This window comes from Bos indicus x Bos taurus, chromosome 6, assembly GCF_003369695.1.
Source record: "Bos indicus x Bos taurus breed Angus x Brahman F1 hybrid chromosome 6, Bos_hybrid_MaternalHap_v2.0, whole genome shotgun sequence".
Classification (NCBI taxonomy): domain Eukaryota; kingdom Metazoa; phylum Chordata; class Mammalia; order Artiodactyla; family Bovidae; genus Bos; species Bos indicus x Bos taurus.
In genome coordinates this window covers 35,661,892-35,679,677 of record NC_040081.1, presented here as the reverse complement: position 1 = coordinate 35,679,677, position 17,786 = coordinate 35,661,892, and positions in this window count along the sequence as shown.

The following is a 17,786-nucleotide window of genomic DNA, read 5'->3' as shown; positions in this document are numbered from 1 at the left end:
CATCCATAAATGACCACTGGAAAAAACAAAGTCTTGACTAGACGGACCTTTGTTGGCAAATTAATGTCTCTGCTTTTGAATATGCTATCTAGGTTGGTCATAACTTTCCTTCCAAGGGGTAAGCGTCTTTTAATTTCATGGCTACAATCACCATCTGCAGTGATTTTGGAGCCCCCCAAAATAAAGTCTGACCCTGTTTCCACTGTTTCTGCATCTATTTCTCATGAAGTGATGGGACCAGATGCCATGGTCTTAGTTTTCTGAATGTTGAGCTTTAAGCCAACCTTTTCACTCTCCACTTTCACTTTCATCAAGAGGCTTTTGAGTTCCTCTTCACTTTCTGCCATAAGGGTGGTGTCATCTGCATATCTGAGGTTATTGATATTTCTCCTGGCAATCTTGATTCCAACTTGTGCTTCTTCCAGCCCAGCGTTTCTCATGATATACTCTGCATATAAGTTAAATAAGCAGGGTGACAATATACAGCCTTGACGTACTCCTTTTCCTATTTGGAAGCAGTCTGTTGTTCCATGTCCAGTTCTAACCGAAAGGTCTTAGGGGCATTTAAACAGGGGCAGTACTGTATTTTAAAAGGATAAGAATTTGAGATGAGAATCTTCTCTAAATGTTACATCTTGCCTAAAAACTTCATCATTTTAGCTGGATTGGCAAGAAGTATCGACAGAAGGCAATCAAGATTGTGGGGAGAAATATCAATAACCTCAGATATGCAGATGACACCACCCTTATGGCAGAAAGTGAAGAGGAACTCAAAAGCCTCTTGATGAAAGTGAAAGTGGAGAGTGAAAAAGTTGGCTTAAAGCTCAACATTCAGAAAACGAAGATCATGGCATCCGGTCCCACCACTTCATGGGAAATAGATGGGGAAACAGTGGAAACAGTGTCAGACTTTATTTTTCTGGGCTCCAAAATCACTACAGATGGTGATTGTAGCCATGAAATTAAAAGACGCTTACTCCTTGGAAGGAAAGTTATGACCAACCTAGATAGCATATTAAAAAGCAGAGACATTAATTTGCCAACAAAGGTTCATCTAGTTAAGGCTATGGTTTTTCCTGTGGTCATGTATGGATGTGAGAGTTGGACTGTGAAGAAGGATGAGCGTGGAAGAATTGATGCTTTTGAACTGTGGTGTTGGAGAAGACTCTTGAGAGTCCCTTGGACTGCAAGGAGATCCAACCAGTCCATCCTGAAGGAGATCAGCCCTGGGATTTCTTTGGAAGGAATGATGCTCAAGCTGAAACTCCAGGACTTTGGCCACCTCATGCGAAGAGTTGACTCATTGGAAAAGACCCTGATGCTGGGAGGGATTGGGGGCAGGAGGAGAAGGGGACGACAGAGGATGAGATGGCTGGATGGCATCACTGACTCGATGGATGTGAGTCTGGGTGAACTCCGGGAGTTGGTGATGGACAGGGAGGCCTGGCGTGCTGCAATTCATGGGGTCTCAAAGAGTTGGACATGACTGAGCGACTGATCTGATCTGATCTGATCTGATCGACAGGAGGAAGTTAGCAACCATCAATTCTTGAGGACTCCCATCAGTGCTGCATGCTGAGTCATACTGTAAGTTATTTTGTAATTGTTTTCTGGTTAATTCATATGTGTGTATCTTGACACTTTGTATTACACTTTTTGGCTCAGGGACTATATAACTTTTTTTTTATATATATCCATGCATTCTGCCCAGTTGTTATTCTTTAGTTGCTAAATTGTGTCCAGTTCTTTTGCAACCCCATGGATTGTAGCTCAACAGACTCCTCTGTCCATGAGATTTCCTGGGCAAGAATACTGGAGTGGGTTGCCATTTCCTCCTCCAGGAGATCTTCCTGATCCAAGGATCAAACCCATGTCTCCTGTGTTGGCAGGTGGATTCTTTACCACTGACCCACTAGGGAAGCCCATTCTGCCCAGTACTGGACTCTAAATAGATTTTATCACTGTGTGGTTACAAAATGGCTGCCATTGCCTTAAAAACCATATCCTTACAAACCACATTCAAGACAGTGTAGGGGATTCAAATATGCCATGGCAAAATATGCCGCTTAGGCATGAGGATTATTTTGAACCAGAGGAAAATGAGAACCAACAGTTGCAGAAAGAAGCCTTCTTAGAGTTTCCCTTATATGACTAAAAGCAGAAACTTCTGAGAAGTGAGGATTACCGTACATCCCCTGTCCTGGGATACTGTAAGGCCATGAAGAGGATAGGAACCCTGCACCATGGTAAGTCTGCAAACAAATCGTATTAAAGGAATTCTTCCCTTTCCTTAGGTTTCCCCTAATATTTGCCTTCCCACAGTTTGCTGCCTCTAAAAGCCTAAACCCCCTTTTCCTTTGTCTTGTCATTTCTATACAAGCTTATTGTTCTTGTGAAAATGTTCTCTAAGCCCAATTTCTAACTGCCCCTTTGAGTTACTTATCACTGAGTTTCTTCTGCATCTATGCCTGATACGTATTAATAAACTCTAATTCTTTTTCTCTTATTAATATGTATTTTCACTGTCTAATATGCAAGGCCCCAGTTAGAGACCCTAGGAGGATAGAGGGAAAAAAGCCTTTTCTCTCCTCTATAATAGAAAGAAAAGGATTCCATTGGAAAAGGGAACATATTCTTTTTATGGAGGAAAAAATATTTTCCAGAACCCACTCTCCTATTTCCAAGTCATTGACCAGAATACAGTCACCAGATCACCCAAGGAGTTTGTGAGAGTGAGCATGTAGCCAGGAAGAACAGGCTTGCTTTGGTTTTCCTAGGCTAGATGTCCTGGTGCCCCAATTGAAACCGAGGTTCTCTTATTGAGAGAGAAGGAAGGTAGGCTGTAGAATCAGGCCTTAGCAGTTCTTTCACAGAGAAATCAGGATGGAAATGCTGAAGACTCACTACAAGGTCCATTTTGATGTTTCCTGACTGCCTTTCGAGTTCTGGCAAGTCATGTTAAGTCAGGCTCCTACCTAGTTTCCTCCCTTTCTCCTTCTCTCTCTCTCTCGCCCGCTTCCTTCCTCTCCCCTTTGTCATTCTTCTTTACTTTTCCTTCCTTTTCTCCTTCACTCCTTCCCTCCCTCCTTCCTTCCTTCAGTTCCTCCTTCCTTCAATCCTTCCTTCCTTCTCCCTTTCTCCTTCCTTCTCCCCTCCTCTAATACTAAATGGCTTTCCACAGCATTGTTTTTGGTCGTACTTAGTATTCTACTGTTGGAGAAAGCAATGGCAACCCACTCCAGTGCTCTTGCCTGGAGAATCCCAGGGAGGGGGGGAGCCTGGTGGGCTGCCATCTCTTGGGTCACACAGAGTCGGACACGACTGAAGCGACTTAGCAGCAGCAGCAGCAGCAGTATTCTACTGTACATTTAATCAGTGCCCTGCTATCAAATGTTTAGATTCTCACCATCAGAAATATTCTCACAATAGGCTTGTTCAACTGATTGGCTAAGAGACACTCAAGTAACTGCTAGTCGTACCAGTGTCATGTTTTACTGCTCCCTAAACTCATATTTTCCATTCCTGCCCTAGTAGTTTGCAAACACAAGTATACTGTTCCACAGCACCATGACTTTGTTTTGATCTGTGCCCCCCTTAACCCACCTCCAGAGTGCCCTTTGCTCAGAGCCACTTACCAAATCTATCTGGCAAAATCTAGTTTAGCGATCACCTCCTCCTGGAATCCTTGCCCAGACCACCCATTCCCATATTTAATTACTTCTTCCTCTGTAAACACACCTAGTACCAGTTTTTGTTGTAGTTAAAAATTGTACTATAATTTTATATTTTTATTTGTTTTTCTCCGCTAATAGACTCTGAATTCCAGAAGGATTAAATCTTGGCATATTATTTCTGTTGTCAAACTTGACACATTGCCTATTGATTGTTAACAACTTTTGAATTCCAGGCCAACTCAATTTTTAAAGGGTCTTACTATGCTTTAGTTGTTGTGCTAGACAATTTAAAGTTTATTAGTCTATTTAAAGTCAGAGATGATGAATGATCCTTTTATAACAAGAGGCATGCAGTTAACTTTAAGATGAGCGAGGAGTCCTAAATTACTTTAGGCTCTGAACACTGGTTGCGCCGTTGTGCCTACGCTGTCTTCATAGGTATGCAGTGTGGCAGTGTTTGGTTTACACTTGGCTAATTTAGCCATATGTGCTGAAGGGTAATAATCATCACTTCTATTTACAAATTGCATGTCATACATGTAAAAATCTATTTTATACAGGACCATTTTTCAAATGATTATTTTTCTTCCAGGAATTTTCAGGCTATGAGGAGCAAACAATAAAAAAAAAAAAAAAAAAACACAAATAACCCCACAAAAATGTGCTGAGTTGACATCAGCTACTGCAAACTTGTTTGAAAGATACAAGGAGGGAAGGACACACAAGGACAATTTATGGAAGGGAACTGCTGTTTCTGTCTTCTGAGCTTCCATTTACCCCTTGCTGATCAATTTTCCACTGAGGAACCACACTTCAGTCCATGTGAGTAGGTGGGTCTGACCTTGATCTAAGGTGAACATAAGACCTAGGATAGAGCAATAGAAGGTTCACCTGTCCCTGGCCACAGTGGTCAGTTCACAGATAGGTGCAAGACCCAAGCTATTGCTGGAACTCTTGGGAGAATGGGGTCTCCTGGCTAGTAAAATGTAAAACTGAGGCTACTAGTGGGGGCCACTTGGAGAACGTTTGCATGCTGCTGCTGCTGCTAAGTCATGTCAGTCGTGTCCGACTCTGTGCGACCCCATAGACGGCAGCCCACCAGGCTCCCCCGTCCCTGGGATTCTCCAGGCAAGAACACTGGAGTGGGTTGCCATTTCCTTCTCCAATGCAGGAAAGTGAAAAGTGAAAGTGAAGTCGCTCAGTCGAGTCCGACTCTTAGCGACTCCATGGACTGCAGCCTACCAGGCTCCTCCATCCATGGGATTTTCCAGGCAAGAGTACTGGAATGGGGTGCCATTGCCTTCTCCACTTGCATGAGGGAAACATAAAGACAACGGAAAGCAAAGCAGGGCTGGCAGATGAAGAGGAAGAGATGAGTTGTTTCTGGTGATATCATTTAAACCACTACATTCAGCCATCCCCAGATTCAAGTTCTACTATTGAAATTTTCATTGCTCAGTCATTTCCGAGATGGGTTTGTTTCCTGCAAGGAAAGAGTTCTTGTAGGCTCTTACAACAGATGCACAGAGACTTTGTCTGTCCCTCAGAATAGAGCAGCACACCTGGTGTTTGGCGATGACGCTTGTGGTCCAGTAAGAAGGTCTCTGGTGACTTGGTCAAGCTATTCTTTTAGAAGCAGCCATCTGCTATTGCTTCTTTTTCTGAAGCCTGCAAATGACCTTGTAACTGTGTTTCTCTGCTTACACCACTATTCTTTGAATTCTTCTTTTTCTCTGCACAACCTGCATTCAAACTTCCCAAGAAAGAGAACCTGATTGGCTATTTGATACAGTCCCTTAAATATATGAAGTGCTTTTTTACAGGTTGTTCCCTTTGGCATGTTTTCTTGCGCCAGGGTCCCCCCCCCACCTCTTTTTGGCTGATGCCTATGCATCTTTCAAGTCTCAGGGAAAGCCATTTCCTCTACAAAAGCTATCTGAGACTCTGGAATTGGGTTAAGTATTTCTTTGTGTTTCTAAAGCATCTACCTGTTCATTACTTGGCATTTCATTGTCTATTTGTTCACCTCTTCACTACCACTCCTGGACTATGATTTCTTTGAGGACAGGATTTTTTTCTTGACTTATATCAAGCACAATACAGATAAAAAATAATTTTGGTTAACTATTGAATAAAATAATTAACAGTGAGATTAGGGTGTATCCCAAGTCTCTATCAGAAATACCATTGACCAAAACAGCAAGGGGTCTCCAGAGTTAGTTCACTCAATATATTCAAGGTGTAACATCTGGAAAAGGACTGAAATACAGCTTATATAAAGAAAACTGTAGAGTGAGTTGAAAGTTTATATGCACATTTAACTTATGTAAATATAAATATATAGTATTGGGAAGGGATGGTAAAAGAAATATAGCAATAATAATTTACATGGGATTTGGGCAGGACATTCTACCATTTAGCATCTGACCAGGGATTAGCATGCGATAAGAGACAAAAACCTGCTATTCCCTCAGTAAGGCTCTCATAGTAGCTTCTTCTTAACAGGCTGGGGATGATTTTGATGTTTAAAGGTCCATTCGCCCCCACCCCCCCACCCCATCTTAAAATATGGCATAAACACTATCTACCACTTGCTTTGGTATTAGACCAAAGGGTCCGAAATCTGTTCCAGTGCTGAAAGAAAGGGTTCAAAAGAGGAGTTACCACTTTCTTCTAATGAAAAGAATTGATGGATGATTGATAGATTGATAGATAGATGAACTAGTGTTGATTGTATCTTTTGATTACAGAGGCTTGGAAGTCACTGCTTTTCTCTCGTTCTACGTTGCTATTAATATAGGCTTTTTACCGTGTATGCTTAAGACTTCAGATCCAAAGCCGAGTCTGACCAAGACAGGTAGTGGACTTTCACCCTCTAGCTGGTAAAATATAGAAATAATATCACTAAATTTCTGCACTGAACATAAAATGACTGAGGTGGGCTCTGGGCTACTGTCCCTACAATGATGATCCCCCTTCATCTCTGTTCTCTACCATTTTTTCCTGGTTCATGTGGTCCCACTTCTGCCTGATTTCTCAGTAATGCTCCATTTGCTGGCATTTCAGCTTGCTTGCTGAAGACCCTGACCCTTCTTTTTCCTGCCAATCCTTTTTCTCCAAGGGCAATGGGCTAATTGTACCTTGGTGCTGTTTCTCCAGTAACTTAATTCTCCAGTAATTAAAGTTTCAGCTTTAAATTAGATGGACCTTCTGGAAGATCCCCTGGAGGAAGGCATGGCCACCTACTCCAGTATTCTTGTTGGAAAAACCCCATGGACCGATGAGTCTGGCAGGCTATAGGCCATGGGTTCTCAATGAGCTGGACACGACTGAAGCAACTAAGCATGCACACAGCTAGAAAGAGAGTGCACTAATACATGGCTTCAAGTATAACTGCTATCTAGAGGCTGGCTGCCTTGCCTAAGATGGCTTCACCTTCTTAGGGGAGCAGAGACTAAGACTGCTTCACCTTCCCCCTACTTTAAATATGTTAGCTGTATATTATAAAATTTTCTGGGTTCTTTCAGGCACTATTCTTTCAGCAGTTAGGCCCATAAACCAAATTAATTTCTATAGTACACACTTCCCTGGGTCTCCATCCTGCTGACATCACCAACATTCTCCATAGAAATACAAACATTATTCCATAATATCTGTCAACTGATAAATGGATACATAAAATGTGGTACATCTGTACAATATAACATTGCTTGTCAATAAAACAAATGAAATGTTAATACATGCTCCAATTAAAAAGTGGATGAAAGATCTGAATAGCTATTTCTCCAAAGTTCAGTTCAGTTCAGTTGCTCAGTCGTGTTCCACTCTTTATGACCCCACGAACCACAGCATGCCAGGCTTCCCTGTCCACCACCAACTTCTGGAGTCCACCCAAACCCATGTCCATCGAGTAGGTGATGCCATCCAACCATCTCATCCTCTGTCGTCCCCTTCTCCTGCCCTCAATCTTTCCCAGCATCAGGGTCTTTTCAAATGAGTCAGCTCTTCACATCAGGTGGCCATAGTATTAGAGTTTCAGCTTCAACATCAGTCCTTCCAATGAACACCCAGGACTGATCTCCTTTAGGATGGACTGGTTGCAGTCCAAGGGACTCTCAAGAGTCTTCTCCAACACCACAGTTCAAAAGCATCAATTCTTTGGTGCTCAGCTTTCTTCACAGTCCAACTCTCACATCCATACATGACTACTGGAAAAACCATAGCCTTGACTAGATGGACCTTTGTTGGCAAAGTAATGTCTCTGTCTTTCAATATGGTATCTACGTTGGTCATAACTTTCCTTCCAAGGAATAAGTGTCTTTTAATATCATGGCTGCAATCACCATCTGCAGTGATTTTGGAACCCAGAAAAATAAAGTCAGCCACTGTTTCCACTGTTTCCCCATCTGTTTGCCATGAAGTGATGGGACCGGATGTCATGATATTAGTTAGAGAAATGCAAATCAAAACCACAATGAGATACTACCCCATACCCATTAGGATGTCTACTAACAAACAATAGAAAATAACAAGTGCTGGTGAGGATGTGGAGAAAATTGGAATGCTTATAATTGCTGATGGGAATTAAGTATGGTACAACTCCTTTGAAGAAGAGTTTGGTAGGCCTCCCCCAAATTTAAGCACAAAGTTAACCTGTGCTGTGCTGTGCTTAGTCGCTCAGTCATGTCTGACTCTTTGTGACCACATGGACTATAGCCTGCCAGGCTCCTCTGTCCATGGGGATTCTCTAGGTAAGAATACTGGATTGGTTTGCCATGGCTTCTCCAGAGGAACTTCCCTACCCAAGAATCAAACTGGGATTTCCTGCATTTCAGCCAGATTCTTTACCATCTGATCTACCAGGAAAGCCCAGAGTTATCCTATGAAATACCCAAGAGAAATTAAAACATATGTTCACCCAAAAACTTGTATGTGAGTGTTCATAGCAGCATTGTTCATGGTGGCCCCAAATTAGTATTAACCCAAATATACATCAGCCATGAAGAGATAAATAAAATTTAGTATATTCATAAAATATGATTTTATTCAGAAATAAAAAGTAACAAAGTATTGATATATGATACACCATAGGAAAACCAAGAAAACATGCTAAGTGAATAAGCCAGTCACAAAGAAACACATATTGCAGGATGCCACTGATATAAAATGTCCAGGATACACAAATCAATAGAAAAGAAAGTAGATTAGTTGTTGCCTCAAGGTGTAGGGCTGAGGGCAAGAGGGAATGAATGGGTAATGACTGGTAACGGGTATAGGATTTCTTTCTGAGGTGCTGGAAATGTTCTAAAATTAGAGGTGAATACAATAAAAATATTCAGTTGTACACTTTAAAAGGATGAATTGTATGACATGTGAATTATATCTCAGTAAGTGATAGTAAAAGTCACTCAGTCTTGTCCGACTCTTTGCAACCCCATGGACTATACATTCTGGACTCTCCAGGCCAGAATACTGGAGTGGGTAGCCCATCCCTTCTCCAGGGCTTCTTCCCAACTCAGGAATCGAACCAGGGTCTCCTACATTAAAGGTGGATTCTTTACCAACTGAACTATTAGGGAAGCCTGTATCTCAGTAAAGCTGTTTAAAAATATTATTTTAACAATTAATTTAGCTGGATGGACCACTTTTTGAGAATCCTTAACTTGCATAATTCTAAGGCTGAGCATGCGAGCAACTGTTTTTCATCTCTAATTCAGTTTCCTTAGTGCATTACCCTGATCAATGATGCTTACTCTGCCAAGTACATCAACCATGCAAATAAATTGATACTCTGGTTTGCATGCCCATCTCTTGTGGTTTTTCCAGTCCAAATAATTCCCCCAGAGTTTGATCACACTTGAGATGAGCTGATGGAATTGATTTTAGCAAACTGCAAAGCTAAATGTCTGGCCTATATTAACCACATACAGATACTGAATCCCCAAGAGACCCTGCCTAAAATTATTAGTCAGTCAGCAGGTTGGCCTCTTGCCCTTTCTTCTTGACAGGTCTAAGCTACATTAAATTAGATGGAATGTTATTTTTTGATGCAAAACTATAAAGACTCCTGTTGGAAATGTGGAGTATCACATCACAGAAGAAAAATAAACCAAATATAAATGAAAATAATATATAGTTACTGATCTTGTCTTCTGTAGTAGATGTGAAACCATGGCAAGAATGAACAGTGATTTGGCCTTCAGCATCACTACTACATCAGTAATCAGTAAGAACTGAACTAATGAATGAATAAACTTATATCCTAAGCATATTGTTTGTAGACTGATGAATGTATCTCATTTGCCCCAGATGGATTGTTTATCTAATTATCATGAAATTGCACAACTCAACTTGTATTCTATATACATGGTGTTTTCCAAATTTGAACAAAATAGAACCTGATTTATTTGATAGAATGGTGGGAAAACCTGGCACCTCAAAGAAAAATTGTTTCTTTATATCCTATCTTTCCTCTTCCTTCACCCAAACGTAGAATTGTACCAGGTATCTCACTTTACTTTCTGAAACCTGAAGTCACTACAGCACTCATTATTGATGAGTCAATGGGATTGATGCCTACCCAAGATCCCAGAGAAATTTAAGCTATATTTGGTTTAAGTGATCTTATAGACTCATATGCATTGATATCTGTGTTAATATTGATATCCAGTTGGCTCAGTTTTCTCTGGTGGACTTCACCATGAGGTGGTGGCTGAGACATTATTGATTTTTAGATAAAGATCCAAATAGAAATTGAACAAATGCATTTTGTAAACTCACATCTGGTTTGGCTACTGTGTCTTAAGCCTGTTCTTTTGGCATGGGTGAAGACAGAACCAAACATCTAATCAGTTCATGAAATGTAAGTAACATAGTGGAATAGGATTTCTAAAAGTCATGATTGCTTACCCTGGGAGGCATGGTTATTAACCATACTAAATATATATACATATATATATATATGTATACATACATGTACACATATATGTGTATATATATATAGAGAGAGAGAAAGAAGATGTCTTATGCATATAGACACATAAATATATGTCTGTATCACAGATATATACATGTACAAGGGGATACACAAAGTCTAGATACACAGATAATATGTTTTATTTTTTACAGATTGAAGGTGTCTGTCTCTGACAGGAGTTACATTTGTCCAATTGTTACCATATTTTCTAGAAACCTTTTATACACATGGAAAATGAATGCAATAAAGACTTCTCTAGTTAAGAAAAAATACTTGATTTTACTAATCACCTCATGGGTTATTATAACTACTTGTGTGTGTGTGCTCAGTCATGTCTGACTCTTTGCAATCCCATGGAATGGGGCCCACCAACCTCCTCTGTCCATAGGATTTTCGTGGCAAGAATACTGAAGTGGTTTGCAATTTCCTTCTCCAGGGGAGGTTCCAGACCCAGGGATCAAACCCATGTCTCCTGCATCTCCTGCATTGGCAAGTGGGTTCTTTCCCACTTAGCCACCTGGGAAGGAAGCTCTCTACTTGTTAGTTCCAGGATTAACTTGTCTCTCCAATTATCCATTTCCTATAAGGAATCTCCACATTTCTTTATAAGACATTGCTGCAAGTTACACCATTAAGGATATCAATGTGAAATGGATCTTTTTTTCATTTAGCAATAATGTTACCATTAGGCCTGGCTTCTCTGATCATGAATTCAACAGCAAAATGATCCAAAGTTAAAAACTAACAAATACTAAAATCTCTACAGTCATTTAAAATAAGATTATGTTCTAAATTTTATAAAATGACATAAAGAGGATGTGTGCATCAATTATTCATGGATCTCAATGTACAAATTACATCTATAACACTAAACTGTTACCACTTTACTGCATCATAATGACATATTTAAAACAAATAATCCAGCTCTAATAACCATTGCATTAATTATATATGATTCAAGGAACAATTTTTGTATTCTTACAATTTGGAAGGAGCTGGGAGGAATCATGTTTTGCCAAATTCTTATTAAATCTGCTTAGGGAAGTCTAAGTGGTTGGTTTTTTTTTTTTTTTCTCTTGATAAGTTTTTCTGCAGCAAGAAGTCTTCAAACTTATTGAACAGTTCTGATGAACAGATATTTGTTAAGATTCTACCATATGTCAGATATTATACTAGGCAATAAGGACACAAAGTTAAGGAATACACAGCCCTGCCCAGGAGGAATTAATTGTACTGTGGGGGAGACAGACACATCATCAGTTGACTTCCATACAGGAAGGAGTTATGTGTGAAGCACTATGGAGCACAGAGCAGCTGGAGTTTTGGGAAAAGAGAGGATCCTTGAGATGAGTTAAATTCAAGATGGATAGGAGTTAGTGGGATGAAGTGGAATGAATAAGAGATATTTGTGAAAGAGGGTAACCTGGGCTGTGCTCAAAATGGGTCATTAGAAAATAGAGTCATTGCAGTATTTATATATGTGAAGTCTTTATTAAGAAACATCTTTCATTCAATAAAATTCTTCCTGAGTGTTTTATCATATATGGGGCAATGTTCTAGGTGCTGCAAATGCGGCAATTATGAGACCATACTAAGTTTCTGACATTTAGGAGTCTACATTCTAGTGAGAAAAACATAAAAATGGAATGAACAAATAAATAGATGTTATAATGTCAGATCATGGCATCTGGTCCCATCACTTCATGGGAAATAGATGGGAAACAGTGGAAACAGTGTCAGACTTTATTTTTTTGGGCTCCCAAATCACTGCAGATGGTGACTGCAGCCATGAAATTAAAAGACGCTTACTCCTTGGAAGGAAAGTTATGACCAACCTAGATAGCATATTCAAAAGCAGAGACATTACTTTGCCAACAAAAGTCCGTCTAGTCAAGGCTATGGTTTTTCCTGTGGTCATGTATGGATGTGAGAGTTGGATTGTGAAGAAGGCTGAGCGCCGAGGAATTGATGCTTTTGAACTGTGGTGTTGGAGAAGACTCTTGAGAGTCCCTTGGACTGCAAGGAGATCCAACCAGTCCATGCTAAGGGAGATCAGTCCTGGGATTTCTTTGGAGGGAATGATGCTAAAGCTGAAATTCCAGTACTTTGGCCGCCTCATGCAAAGAGTTGACTCATTGGAAAAGACTCTGATGCTGGGAGAGATTGGGGACAGGAGGAGAAGGGGACAACAGAGCATGAGATGGCTGGATGGCATCACTGACTTGATGGATGTGAGTCTGGGTGAACTCCGGGAGTTGGTGATGGACAGGGAGGCTTGGCGTGCTGTGATTCATGGAGTCGCAAAGAGTTGGACACGACTGAGTGACTGAACTGAACTGATAATGTCAGATGGTCTTCCCAGATGGTGCAGTGGTAAAGAATCTGCTTGGCAATGTGAGAGATGCAAGAGACATGGGTTTGATCCCTGGATTGGGAAGATCCCTTGGAATAGGAAATGGCAACCCACTCCAGTATTCTTTCATGGAAAATTCCATGGACCAAGGAGCCTGGGGAGCTACGGTCCATGGGGTCACACACACAGCTGAGCACACATGCATGCATAATATCAAATAGTGATGAATTACATAAAGGAAAACAAAAAATCAGAGTGAGGGACTAGAGAGCAACAGGGTACTGTTTTTAGATGGAGGTGGGGGTCAGGGAATTCCTCTTTGAAGAAGTGGTTTTAAGCAGAATGAAATTAGAGGGAAAGTCATGTGAATATCTAACGGGAACAGCATTTAGGTTGTTAGGAACAGTCTGTACAAAGATTCTGAGATAGGACTTTGGTTTAATAGGTTTAAAAATAAACAAAGAGGCCAAAATGGCTGGAACACAGTAAATGAGGGGAAGAACAATAGGAAATGAGTCGAATACTTATCTTTACCCAAGTTGTTTTCTCTGCTTCTTAGTTTTGAAGCCGTACTGTATTGCCTAGAATTCTTTGCAGGTGGGAGTGTGTAGCCATATAAAAGAGTTCTGACCCCTCAGTTCAGTTCACTCAGTCGTGTCTGACTATTTGCAACCCCATGGACTGCAGCATGCCAGGCTTCCCTGTCCATCACCAACTCCTGGAGCTTGCTCAAACTCATGTCCATCAAGTCAGTGATGCCATCCAACCATCTCATCCTTCATCATCCCCTCCTCCTCCTGCCTTCAATCTTCAATCTTTCCCAGCATCAGGGTTTTTTCCAGTGAGTCAGTTCTTCATGTCAGGTGGCCAAAGTATTGGAGTTTCAGCTTCAGCATCAGTCCTTTAAATGAATATTCAGGACTGATTTCCTTTAGGATGGACTGGTTGGATCTCCTTGCAGTCCAAGGGACTCTCAAGAGTCTTCTCCAACACCACAGTTCAAAAATATCAATTCTTTGGCACTCAGCTTTCTTTATGGTCCAACCTTCACATCCATACCTGACCACTGGAAAAACCATAGCCTTGACTAGATGGACCTTTGTTGGCAAAGTAATGTCTCTGCTTTTTAATATGCTGTCTAGGTTGGTCATAGCTTTTCTTCCAAGGAGCAAGCGTCTTTTAATTTCATGGCTGCAGTCACCATCTGCAGTGATCTTGGAGCCCCCAAAAATAAAGTGTCTCACTGTTTCCATTGTTTCCCCATCTCTTTGCCATGAAGTGATGGGATCTGACCCCTGGAATGTGGTATAAGTGCTGTATATTACTCACAGTCTTACTCATGTAAGAGTTCTGTGTAATTCTTTCATTTCCTTGATTTCCCATCTCATGGAGGATTCAGACCTTGGGCAGTCCTGGTCTCTAACTAAGCACATTCCTGTTTACTGACTAGGAATATTTGCTTTAACAAAATACAATCAACTATGTTAAGCCACAGGATTTAGAATTCTTCTCTCCCATCCTCTTCTCTCTTGTCCTTGGACATCTTTCACACTTATAATATCTATTTAATGATGCTGCCTCTGATGGCTGTAATTCCAGGTATCATCAGCAATCACTGACCCTAACTATGAAAGCTTTTAGTAGGTGGGACTTGAAAAGAGGCATCTATCGAGTTTGGTACTTCAGTTCTTTTTTTTTTCTTAATCCTTTACCCGAAACATCACCGCATCAGCTTCCCTTGGGAGGGAAAACCTAATATAAGCAAAGTGGCCATAGAAGATCAATTTGAAGCCTTTTGTTTTAAAGAGAATGGGGATAGTCATCTTTTGTTTTAGTCATGCTGTGAGGTATGGACATGAACTTCATTGTTTGTAGGAGTCATAAGCTTCAGCCTCCTCTCCACAGCAACCTCTAAATGATTCATTATTCCTTAATTCATTCCCTGCCGAGTTCCAAGAAGAATAGCAGGAGTGATCAGAAGTGAGGAAAAAGAAAAATATAGTCATTTGCTAAGCAGATTGAGTTTGGACCACCTCATTCATAAATAACAAAAGATTATATGAAGAAAAGACTAGTGTATTAGAGAATTTGGCTGAATAATCAATCAATTCACCTTAACATTTATTTAATAATTCTCTTGTATTTGCATCTTTGGGGTGTAAACACATGACAAAGATAAAGTTGTCTTTATACTCTATATCTATTAATATATATAGCATTTTAAAACTTTTTTTTTCTCCCTGTAGGAATGTGCCTCTAGGTTCACTTTTAATTCTCCTATATTTGTAAAATCTCATGGTACCACAATGAACATTCATTGCTTCATTGTGTATTTTATTGGGCATATACTCTGTTTTTTGCACTGTTTTAGGTGCTAGGATATAAAACTCCCTGCTCTCATGGAGCTCAGAAAAAAAAAATGAAATTTGATTATAAATAACTTGGTTTTACTTTTGGTATTGGTTTCTAGTTTCCATGGTAAGAAAGTTCCACAAATTTAGTGGCTTGAAACTATAGCAATTCATCCTCTTCAAGTTCTGCAGGTCAGTTCAGTTCAGTTCAGTCGCTCAGTCGTGTCCGACTCTTTGAGACCCCATGAATCACAGCACGCCAGGCCTCCCTGTCCATCACCAACTCCCGGAGTTCACTCAGACTCACGTCCATCGAGTCAGTGATGCCATCCAGCCATCTCATGCTCTGTTGTCCCCTTCTCCTCCTGCCCCCAATCCCTCCCAGCATCAGAGTCTTTTCCAATGAGTCAACTCTTCATATGAGGTGGCCAAAGTACTGGAGTTTCAGCTTTAGCATCATTCCTTCCAAAGAAATCCCAGGACTGATCTCTCTTAGCATGGACTGGTTGGATCTCCTTGCAGTCCAAGGGACTCTCAAGAGTCTTCTCCAACACCACAGTTCAAAAGCAGAGGTCTGCAAAAAGACTGCACAGGGCTAAAAGCAAGATTTGGCAGGCTTGGTTCTCTCTGGAAGCTCTAGGGGAGAATCTGTCTTCTTGTCTCTTCCAGCTTTTAGGGGTTGCTGGCATTCCTTGGCTTGTGGTCAAATCACTCCACCCTCTGCTTCGATCATCACAGTCTTTTCCTTTGTCTGACCTGCCCATGTTCTTTATTAGAACACTTACGATTTTATTGGGCCTACAAGCATTATCCATCATAATCTCACCATCACCAGATCATTTATGTAATCATATCTGCAAAGTTCCTTTTGCCATGTAAGGTACCATATTCACAGGTTCTGGGGACTAGGGTGTGAATATCTTCAGGGGTGGGAGGGGGTCAAGTGGGGAGCACGTTTTCACCTAAAACACTTTTTCAATATTTAAGAACAAAGAATTTATTTCTCTTTGGGGAATGCTTCCATTGGGTTTTCGTAGAAGTTGTTTTTATAAAAGAATGATTTCGTTTACTTTCTCCTAGTTTGCAAGTAGAAGGCTGCAACAAGGCACATGTGAGTTCCATTTCACTAGTAAGCCGGGTGTTCACAGACAGTTCTGCCACTTTCTCGCTTGTGATGTTGGGCAAATTCCTTAGCTGCTGTGATCCTTATTCCTTTGTCTCTGTAAAATGGTGATAATATTAACAGGACCTTTGTCAACTGTTGTTCTCTTTGTCTGTGGATCACCTGAGATAAACATGAAAAGTGTCTGGCTTACTGTAGGCAGTGTTTCTCAAATTCTGGTTCACAGGCTTGCAGAGGCTCCACAGATAGGATTCAGTAGATCTTTGATCCTCTGGATTTACAAGATTTTGTTTCTATGTATAAATACACTTTTTGTGTGTGTGGGAAATCTTATATCTATTTTTCATTACATTTTCTAAGGGTCTATAAACTTGTCAAATACTAAAAATCATTGTACTGGATAATCAAAATGGTATTCCCCTTTTTTCTTTCAATTTCTCCAGGAGTGGGATTGGTTCATTCTTTTCCCCCATCATAACCACAAACTTGACCTATAGGCAAATCTTCTGAGTGAATACTCACAGTGTGTGGTAACATCAGAGATGCATATTTTATCTTTTTATAATGGTAGTTTCTGGTACATAGAGCACATCCAGTTTAAAGTAGTTGATATGCTTACCTATCACAAGTCAGTATCTTTATGATATCAATATTTTATCACTTCTATTTCAACTTCCACTATTCTTCTTAAAGGAACAAGCATGACTTCATCTGCCAGTAACAATTTAGCCTTTGTCTGTCTGAAGTTTTAAATTTCATTTCCATCCACTTGATTCAAAAGTCATCAAATGTCCTGTCTTTACTAGCACTCACTGGCAGCTTCTTCAACTTGCCCATTTTAGCCCAGTTTACTGTGCCACGAGCGTGTTTTGGAGACTAAAGTAATTTGAATGGAGGGCCTTTATTGAGCCCATGTGCATGGCTTGCTTATTTCAGGACACAGAAAGCTGTGGCTCCATGATATGATCTTATCACATTGTATGATTATTTTTGTTCATTTCTTTTACCCCTTATACCCAATACCTTAATGTATGCTCAGTTGTGTCCAACTCTTTGCAACTCTGTAGACTGTAGCCCTCCAGCATACTCTGTCCATGGAATTTTCCAGGCAAGAATACTGGAGTGGGTAGCCATTTACTACTCTAATACCATATCTAGAATATAGTAAGTGCTCAGGAAATATTTGTCATATTCAATCAAATGTTTATTAATGCCAATCTCATATTTTTTTCCTCATGTAATCTACTTTCCCTTCTATTTCCTTGTCTATTAATGATACCAACTTGAAACTGTGATTATTTATATCAGG